Below are 11046 nucleotides of genomic sequence, written 5' to 3'. Positions count from 1 at the left end.
TTTTAAAATTGGATTGTTTTCTTGCCTTTCAGTTGTATGAGTTCTTTATATATTTTGGATATTAATCCCATATCAGAGATATGATTTGCAAATATTTCTCCCATTCCAATGGTTTTAGATTCTTCATTCAAGTCTTTAATTCATTTCAATCTTGACATAGGTCTTGGTGATGATTTTTTGGATTTGACACCACAAGTAAAAGCAACAAAGGCAAAAATAAGCAAGTGGGAATATCAAATTAAAAAGCTTCTGCACATCAAAGGAGACAAAAAACAAAATCAAAAGCCTTAGCCTCCTTCCGTCAGAGCATCCGAATAAGGAGTCATTCCAGTCTGAGGAGGAGGCGTTACTTGCCACAACTGCATATTTGTCTAAATGATGCCAAAGAGTAAGAAACTTTGCTTAATACAAGTACATTTTCCGATAGAAAATGTGACTTTGAAGACAGCCAAAGTTCTCTACAGCTACTTCCAGGAAAGGGTTCTCCTGTCAAGTAGTCGTGGCCGAGTGGTTAAGGCGATGGACTAGAAATCCATTGGGGTTTCCCCGCGCAGGTTCGAATCCTGCCGACTACGGTACCTTTCCCTATTGAGGCATAGCCAGTTGGGGAAGAATGCTGTTGCCTTACAGAGAGAAACTGGATTGTTCTCCAACCTGGCTCTTTATGGTTGCCGCTGAAAAGCTCCACGAAACACGCCGGTTGCGTCCCGAACAGCGTGGGGTCTTTCTATAACCATTATTATTTTTAAGTAATTGCTACTATTATTTTAAAGTAATTTTCCCTAGAAGAGCCAAGGCTTTGGTGATGCCTTCCTGCTTCCTGCAATCAAAACCCTCCTTGCTAGGCAGCGTTTTCTAAAGAAAAAACTTGGCAGAAACGTTTTCCCCTTATTGGGGCTCTTCTGCAGTCATGTACATCCTTGTTCACGTACAAAAGGAAACTCCACGAAATCTTGGATCAAATACAAGTGAAAGCCAAGACTCATAGCTATGGTTGCGAATCCAAACTGGGTATTAATAGGCAAACCACTACATAACTAAAGATATTAATTAAGCCATTTTTTGGGTAACCCGACAAAAATGTTGACGACATTATGCCAGACTGACTTGTCTTGGGGTCCAGGACAGTGGTAAAGAGAGAGGGACTTAAAATGAGGTGAAGTTTTGACTCATTCTGGGCACAGAATTCAGATGCAAAATCCCATTGTATGATTAACATGTTTGGGTTAATGTATTAAAGTGTTAAAGGAATGTTAACCACAGCTGAGCGCCTTTCTAGGAATTCCTAGGAAAATTTGATTATCACTACCCTGACAGTTTAATGGAACTTGTCCTCACCTCTCTTGTGGAGATTGGCGCAGTTGTCATACTTTGGTGCATCTCATCCAAGAATGCATCTAATAATTTTTCTTAAACACAGTGCTTTCCATATTCATTGATTAAATACCAGATTCCTTCCTCTTTCATGTGTCTGTTCAGAGGAATGAAGTACAATAAAAAGCGTTGAGTTGCAAAGTCACATGGGTCAGTGATGCTGAGCTGTGACAAGTCCCCTTTGCTGAGCAGTGTCCGCCTGATGAACATGACTTGGTTTTGTCTACTAAGACCTGGGCTTCCAGAGGATGAACTTCTTTCTTTGCAAAACTCATCATCTCTCATCAAGCTGTCTCTCACATCCAGCATACGGGTTGCTTTGAGAAACTAATAGAATTCTGGAATGTCAAAGCTAATGAAATGTTAAGGCCCTTCTGCGGAAACAATTCCTGACTTTAGAGCTGAGGAAAGTGACTCACATGACATCAATGTACAGAATTTAAAAATAAAAATTTGTTCAAAAAGATACCTTAGAGAAGAGTGTTGATAGTATAAGGAGAAATTCCTCTCATTCTGGATACTTCTTTCTGTAGGAGCCCATGGAGAATGAAGCTTCGGTTCTGGGGGCTGGAATAGAGATCCTGAGCCAGGACTGACCATTACACAGAATCTTGCTTTGTGGAGTATCAGCCTGTGATCTGGTTTCCAAATACTGCTTAGGATTCTAGAAGTGGTTCTTCTCTCTTTACTTTTAAATCACTGAAATTTCTTATAAACAAGGAAAATAAAACCAAAACCAAAACACACTGGTGAACAGTGAAACAAAAACCAGAGTTACAGCAACTGCAACAGAGGATGTAAGTAAGGAAGTACATTTCCAATAGAAATAAATGTGAGCCACTGACATAATTTAAAATTTTCTAGTAGTCATATTAAAAAGTAAAAGGAGACAAGCATAATTCATTTTAATGATGTATTTTATTTAATCCAATATATTCAAAATATCATCTCAACATGTAAGCAATATTAAAAATTGACAGTGTGATATTTCACGTGTTTTTTTTTTTCATACAAAATCTTCAAAGTCTGGTGTGTATTTTGCAGTAAGAGCTCATCCCAAGTAGGACCAAGTGCTTAATAGTCACATGTCTCAAGTGGCTAAAGTATTGGACATCACAGATCTAGAGTGTGTAGAGGGCATAGAACTGAGTTGGTAGAAGACTGAAACCAAGGGAGGGTCTACACTGCAAACAATAGGCTACAGTCCAAGATAGAAGTCTTCTTGGCATGCGCTTCTCAGTGCTTTTGGGACTCGTGCTGGTGTAACACCCAGTAACTAAACTTGCTATTTCAGGGAGCTCTTCCTTACCTCTCTCAGGAGTGTCTGCGGAAGCCCAGCGAGTGCTGTTCCCAGCTCCTCTTCCAGCGCAGAAGGCCGCACCTGGCCCAACATCGTGGACAGCTCCTGTTTCAGTACCGTGGGCACTGTCAGCCCACCGAAGATTCTATTTCTAGGAAGGCAGAGGCCGGGAAGTCCACGAGCCTCCTTCACTCATGTCTCTTTTCTTTTCATTTGTTTCAGTTTTGGGGATCATTAGTCTCTGATTGGCTGATTTGCTGTCCTTAAAGCCAAGGTAGAGTTCCTCAACTGTAAAATTGATTATTAGCTTCTCCAATGTTGTCACTCTCAGGTCCTTCACCTCCCGAAATCCTGTGCATTCTTAAAGATTGCCTCCCCACGTCTCCTACTTTGAAAAGTCCTCAAGTTCATCCTTCATTCCCCTCCTTCTGTGCTGCTTATGGTGTCTTTGCCATAACGTTGTTTAAGAAAATGCAACAATAATATTAGTGCTTCCATATTTCTTTGTTTATATGTCTTATATGAAACTACTTCTATATTTATCATGCATTCTGCCTGCTAGCATGTGTATTTTCGAAGAAGTGAACTGTTTAAGTCTTATCTTAATCCTCCAAGCCCAGGTAGTCGGTTATTAAATCACTTTAAATGATGTAAACTAATGTAGTAGAAACTAACCCCATTTATGAATCGAACTGGTGTGTGTTCTTTAAATGATATGTTCCTTTAGTGCATCCTTTCATCTCTTTTGTTTTCTTGGCACCATTTAAAAGTCTCAATAATAAAGTAGATGGTCAATTAATCCATCATTTTTCCTTATATATGTTATTAATCTTTTATATTTCCTTTGCTATACCTGTTAGTCTTTCAGAAGCAACAGAACATCCTAAATTAAGTGTTATTTATGAGCTATCTTTGACTTTGAAAAGGAAAGTGCCACCTCTACATGGAAATTGTAGTAAACACTCAGTAAAAACACAGAATTCAGAATAATCATTAAGACTTAAGAGAGCCAATGTTGTCTAGCATCTGTCTCCTTTTGCATGCTACCTTCTTCAACAAGAAAGGGAGAATATCACAAATCAAGGGCTTCTTCTCAGTGGAGATCTTAGAGTAGGGGTTGAAAAGTAAATGAAATAACCTCTGGTTGAAAAAGAACAAGGTTCCATTTCACTGTGTAGGACCTATATATGTTTAATTCTAGTGTCCCAAATGTGTACCGTGAGAAACCCACACCCATGATCCCTCTGAAAAAGGCGAGAGACGCTCTAAGAACTGGTTTGACTGGCATTTTAGCTTCAGGCATGGGTGCACTTTGGCCTCCTAATTTACAAAATTGAGGTTAATGACTCACATAGCCATATTTCAAAGACGATATTTCTTCAGCAACTTTGTACTTAATTACAGTTTAGTAATGGTTAAGCTTATTAGTTAAAATTAGGTCTTGTAACATAAAGGAGACTCTTCAGTGTAGAGGGTTCTCAGCCTCGTGTCTGTGTTCTCCAACAGTATTTATGAATCCCTGATATGGTTTCTACAGTTGTTAGCTTTGTGTCAGGGCCATCTCTCTGTGAGAGGTTGAACAAATTTTATTTTACATACCGTGGGATTTTGAGCCAAAAAATAATTTAAGAGTCTCTGTCTTACTAACGTCATGACCATTGAATGAGAAAAATTTGTTAGCTCTATTTTGTTGTTTGGGGAAATACATAAAATGACTATGAAAAGATATGTGGGCTCCAAACAAATTCCTTCTCACTTTTGTAATAGATTTATCTGACATGAACCCAATATCTGTCTTCCCAGTGACAAATTCACACTTACCACTATATTGGGGAAAAAAGTTTTATTGAAAATCACTATGCTCACTGCCATGCCTTTGTATATTTCTAATGTCCACAGACCAAAACAGGCACGCGTCCATCTAAAGCAAATAATTTTCAAAGCCTTGCCTGACCCATGTTGCTAAGGGCATTGACACAGTTTTTCTTTTTCTTTACATTTCACTATCATGTTGATCCTGAGAACAAATAGGCAGTATCTTAATCTAGTTCACAAGCTACCTCTTGTACATAGAAAAGACATGGACTGGCACTCTCTTCTATTCAGCACCTTCAAGTCCCATTCACCTAAAATTACAAATTTCATTTTATTTATGCTTTCCACCTTATCTCTGTCATCATGCTGTCAGTATTAGGCAGTTTCTTCAAACTGTCACTGTGTGGGCTATATTTATTTTCCCTCTATGGAGTATTCTGCCTAATGGACTTGAATCACAAGGGCAGGGGTCATGCTCTTTGCCTTGTTAACTTTGTGTTATTACACCCCCGTCAATATGATTAATTCCATTCAGAAATGGGGTTTTATCATATCATGAACCATACGAAAGAGACTTTTTAATTAAGGTGGTTAATTAACCATTAAGGTGGTTCCCAGAAGTAATGATTAGCACTCTGGTCTCTGAATCCAGCCATCTTGAGTTTAAAGAAGCTGTTTATTTCACAGCTTTGTTTCCCTGTTGTCAGGAGTTCATTGTCTACAAAAGCCATACTAAGTAATTTTATTCCTGATATCTCTCAGCACTTAATATCTGTATCTAGGAGGCTTCAGACAGCCTCATCATGTTTCATAGGGAAATAAAGGGGTCAAAAATAAATACATTCATTTAAAATAGCCTCAAAAGGAATAAAATATTCAGGAATAAATTTAACAAAAGAAGTGCAAAACTTATACTCTGAAAACTACAAAACATTGCTGAAATGAATGGACATCTAAATAAAGAGGAATATATCTCATGTTCATAGACTGGATCTTAAATTAACATTGTTAAGATGGCAATTTTCCTCCAAATCGTTCTACAGATTCAATGCAATTCCCTTCAGAATCCCAACTGACCTTTTTGTGGGAATTGATGGCTTGATTTAAAATTCACATGGAATTTCAAGGGACCTGTAATATCCAGAACAATCTTGAAAAGAAGAAAAAAGTAAGAGGACATGTATTTCTCAATTTCAAAACTAACTATAAGGCAATGATAATCAAGACAGTGTCATAATGGTGTAAGGATAAGCATATAGATCAATGGGATAGAACTGAGAGTCCAGAAATAAAGTCATATGTCTATGATCAACTGATTTTTTTAAGGGTGCCAAGACCATTCAGTAGGGAAAGAATAGTCTTTTCAACAAATGGTGCTGGGAAAACTATGTAACTACATGCAAAAGAACGAAGTTAGATCCTTACCTCATACAATTTACATAAATTAACTCAAAATGAATCAAAGACATAATGTAAGAGGTAATATTATAAAACTCTTAGAAGGAAACATAGGAGTAAGTCTTCATAACCTCAGATTTGGCAGTGGATTCTTAGATATGACAGCAAAAACACAAATAACAAAAAATAATTGATAAATTAGACTTCTTAAAAGTTACAAACTTTTGTGCTTCAAAAGACACTATCAGGAAAGTGAAAAGACAACCCAAAGAATGGAAGAAAATATTTTCAAATCATATATCTGATAAGGGACTTGTATCTAGCTTATACAAAGGACTCTTACAACTCAAGACACATAATCCACTTAAAAATGGGCAAAGATATAGGGGTTCCAGAAGAAAAAGAGAAAAAGAAAGAGACAGAAAATATTTGAAGAGATTACAGTTGAAAACTTCCCTAATATGGGAAAGGAAATAGTTAATCAAGTCCAGGAAGCACAGAGAGTCCCATACAGGATAAATCCAAGGAGAAACACACCAAGACACATATTAACCAAACTGTCAAAAATTAAATACAAAGAAAACATAATAAAAGCAGCAAGGGAAAAACAACAAATAACACACAAGGGAATCCCCATAAGGTTAACAGCTGATCTTTCAGCAGAAACTCTGCAAGCCAGAAGGGACTGGCAGGACATATTTAAAGTGATGAAGGAGAAAAACCTACAACCAAAATTACTCTACCCAGCAAGGATCTCATTCAGATTTGATGGAGAAATTAAAACCTTTACAGACAAGCAAAAGCTGAGAGAGTTCAGCACCACCAAACCAGCTTTACAACAAATGCTAAAGGACCTTCTCTAGGCAAGAAACACAAGAGAAAGAAAAGACCTACAATAACAAACCCAAAAAAATTAAGAAAATGGGAATAGGAACATACATATTGATAATCACCTTAAATGTAAATGGACTAAATGCTCCCACCAAAAGACACAGACTGGTTGAATGGATACAAAAACAAGGTCCATATATATGCTGTCTACAAGAGACCCATTTCAGACCTAGAGACACATACAGACTGAAAGTGAGGGGATGGAAAAAGATATTCCATGCAAATGGAAATCAAAAGAAAGCTGGAGTAGCAATTCTCATATCAGACAAAATAGACTTTAAAATAAAGACTATTAAAAGAGACAAAGAAGGACACTACATAATGATCAATGGATCGATTCAAGAAGGAGATATAACAATTGTAAATATTTATGGACCCAACATAGGAGCACCTCAATACATAAGGCAAATACTAACAGCCATAAAAGGGGAAATCGACAGTAACACATTCATAGTAGGGGACTTTAACACCCCACTTTCACCAATGGACAGATCATCCAAAATGAAAATAAATAAGGAAACACAAGCTTTAAATGATACATTAAACAAGATGGACTTAATTGATATTTATAGGACATTCCATCGAAAAACAGCAGAATACACATTTTTCTCAAGTGCTCATGGAACATTTTCCAGGATAGATCATATCATGGGTCACAAATCAAGCCTTGGTAAATTTAAGAAAATTGAAATTCTATCAAGTATCTTTTCTGACCACAATGCTATGAGACTAGATATCAATTACAGGAATAGATCTGTAAAAAATACAAACACATGGAGGCTAAACAATACACTACTTAATAGCGAAGTGATCACTGAAGAAATCAAAGAGGAAATCAAAAAATACCTAGAAACAAATGACAATGGAGACACGACGACCCAAAACCTACAGGATGCAGCAAAAGCAGTTCTAAGAGGGAAGTTTATAGCAAGACAATCCTACCTTAAGAAAGAGGAAACACTTCGAATAAACAATCTAACCTTGCACCTAAAGCGATTAGAGAAAGAAGAACAAAAAAACCCCCAAAATTAGCAGAAGGAAAGAAATCATAAAGATCAGGTCAGAAATAAATGAAAAAGAAATGAAGGAAACGATAGCAAAGATCAATAAAACTAAAAGTTGGTTCTTTGAGAAGATAAACAAAATTGATAAACCATTAGCCAGACTCATCAAGAACAAATGGGAGAAGACTCAAATCAATAGAATTAGAAATGAAAAAGGAGAAGTAAAAACTGACACTGCAGAAATACAAAAGATCATGAGAGATTACTACAAGCAGCTCTATGCCAATAAAATGGACAACCTGGAAGAAATGGACAAATTCTTAGAAAAGCACAACCTGCCAAGACTGAATCAGGAAGAAATAGAAAATATCAACAGACCAATCACAAGCATTGAAATTGAAACTGTGATTAAAAATCTTTCAACAAACAAAAGCCCAGGACCAGATGGCTTCACAGGTGAATTCTATCAAACATTTAGAGAAGAGCTAACACCTTTCCTTCTCAAACTCTTCCAAAATATAGCAGAGGGAGGAACACTCTCAAACTCATTCTACGAGGCCACCATCACCCTGATACCAAAACCAGACAAAGATGTCACAAAGAAAGAAAACTACAGGCCAATATCACTGATGAACATAGATGCAAAAATCCTCAACAAAATACTAGTAAACAGAATCCAACAGCACATTAAAAGGATCATACACCACGATCAAGTGGGGTTTATTCCAGGAATGCAAGGATTCTTCAATATATGCAAATCAATCAACATGATACACCATATTAACAAATTGAAGGAGAAAAACCATATGATCATCTCAATAGATGCAGAGGAAGCTTTCGACAATACTCAACACCCATTTATGATAAAAACCCTGCAGAAAGTATGCATAGAGGGAACTTTCCTCAACCTAATAAAAGCCATATATGACAAACCCACAACCAGCATCATCCTCAATGGTGAAAAACTGAAGGCATTTCCACTAAGATCAGGAACAAGACAAGGTTGCCCACTCTCACCACTCTTATTCAACATAGTTTTGGAAGTTTTAGCCACAACAATCTGAGAAGAAAGGAAAATAAAAGGAATCCAAATCGGAAAAGAAGTAAAGCTGTCACTGTTTGCAGATGACATGATACTCTACATAGAGAATCCAAAAGATGCTACCAGAAAACTACTAGAGCTAATTAATGAATTTGGTAAAGTAGCAGGATACAAAATTAATGCACAGAAATCTCTGGCATTCCTATATACTAATGATGAAAAATCTGAAAGTGAACTCAATAAAACACTCCCATTTACCATTGCAACAAAAATAATAAAATATCTAGGAATAAACCTACCTAAGGAGACAAAAGACCTGTATGTAGAAAATTATAAGACACTGATGAAAGAAATTAAAGATGATACAAATAGATGGAGAGATATACCATGTTCTTGGATTGGAAGAATCAACATTGTGAAAATGACTCTACTACCCAAAGCAATCTACAGATTTAATGCAATCCCTCTCAAACTACCACTGGCATTTTTCACAGAACTAGAACAAAAAATTTCACAATTTGTATGGAAACACAAAAGACCTCGAATAGCCAAAGCAATCTTGAGAATGAAAAACGGAGCTGGAGGAATCAGGCTCCCTGACTTCAGACTATACTACAAAGCTACAGTAATCAAGACAGAATGGTACTGGCACAAAAAAAGAAATATAGATCAATGGAACAGGATAGAAAGCCCAGAGATAAACACATGCACATATGGTCACCTTATCTTTGATAAAGGAGGCAGGAATGTACAGTGGAGAAAGGACAGCCTCTTCAATAAGTGATGCTGGGAAAACTGGACAGGTACATGTAAAAGTATGAGATTAGATCACTCCCTAACACCATACACAAAAATAAGCTCAAAATGGATTAAAGACCTAAATGTAAGGCCAGAAACTACCAAACTCTTAGAGGGAAACATAGGCAGAACACTCTATGACATAAATCACAGCAAGATCCTTTTTGACCCACTTCCCAGAGAAATGGAAATAAAAACAAAAATAAACAAATGGGACCTAATGAAACTTCAAAGCTTTTGCACAGCAAAGGAAACCATAAACAAGACCAAAAGACAACCCTCAGAATGGGAGAAAATATTTGCAAATGAAGCAACTGACAAAGGATTAATCTCCAAAATTTACAAGCAGCTCATTCAGCTCAATAACAAAAAAACAAACAAGCCAATCCAAAAATGGGCAGAAGACCTAAATAGACATTTCTCCAAAGAAGATATACAGACTGCCAACAAACACATGAAAGAATGCTCAACATCATTAATCATTAGAGAAATGCAAATCAAAACTACAATGAGATATCATCTTACACCAGTCAGAATGGCCATCATCAAAAAATCTAGAAACAATAAATGCTGGAGAGGGTGTGGAGAAAAGGGAACACTCTTGCACTGCTGGTGGGAATGTGAATTGGTACAGCCACTATGGAGAACAGTATGGAGGTTCCTTAAAAAACTACAAATAGAACTACCATATGACCCAGCAATCCCACTACTGGGCATATACCCTGAGCAAACCATAATTGAAAAAGAGTCATGTACCAAAATGTTCATTGCAGCTCTATTTACAATAGTCAGGAGATGGAAACAACCTAAGTGTCCATCATCGGATGAATGGATAAAGAAGATGTGGCACATATATACAATGGGATATTACTCAGCCATAAAAAGAAACAAAATTGAGCTATTTGTAATGAGGTGGATGGACCTAGAGTCTGTCATACAGAGTGAAGTAAGTCAGAAAGAGAAAGACAAATACCGTATGCTAACACATATATATGGAATTTAAGGAAAAAAATATCATGAAGAACCTAGGGGTAAGACAGGAATAAAGACATAGACCTACTAGAGAATGGACTTGAGGATATGGGGAGCGGGAAGGGTAAGCTGTGACAAAGCGAGAGAGTGGCATGGACATCTATACACTACCAAACGTAAAATAGATAGCTAGTGGGAAGCAGCGGCATAGCACAGGGAGATCAGCTCAGTGCTTTGTGACCACCTAGAGGGGTGGGAGAGGGAGGGTGGGAGGGAGGGAGATGCAAGAGGGAAGAGATATGGGGACATATGTATATGTATAACTGATTCACTTTGTTATAAAGCAGAAACTAGCACACCATTGTAAAGCAATTATACTCCAATAAAGAGGTAAAAAAAAAAAATGGGCAAAGAACATGAATAGACATTTCTCTAAGAAAGATATACAAATG

At 37.0% G+C, this 11046-nt stretch overlaps 1 non-coding gene across 1 annotated transcript; it reads left to right on the top strand.

Annotated features, from left to right (window-relative positions):
- The first annotated feature begins 493 nt into the window (after window positions 1-493).
- On the top strand, window positions 494-575 carry TRNAS-AGA. The gene has a single exon. It is a non-coding gene; the product is annotated as a tRNA-Ser (tRNA).
- Window positions 576-11046: the final 10471 nt, after the last annotated feature.

Source organism: Phocoena sinus, chromosome 11, assembly GCF_008692025.1.
Source record: "Phocoena sinus isolate mPhoSin1 chromosome 11, mPhoSin1.pri, whole genome shotgun sequence".
Classification (NCBI taxonomy): Eukaryota; Metazoa; Chordata; class Mammalia; order Artiodactyla; family Phocoenidae; genus Phocoena; species Phocoena sinus.
The sequence above is the reverse complement of the archived record's forward strand: the minus strand, read 5'-3'. Positions and strand labels throughout refer to the sequence as shown.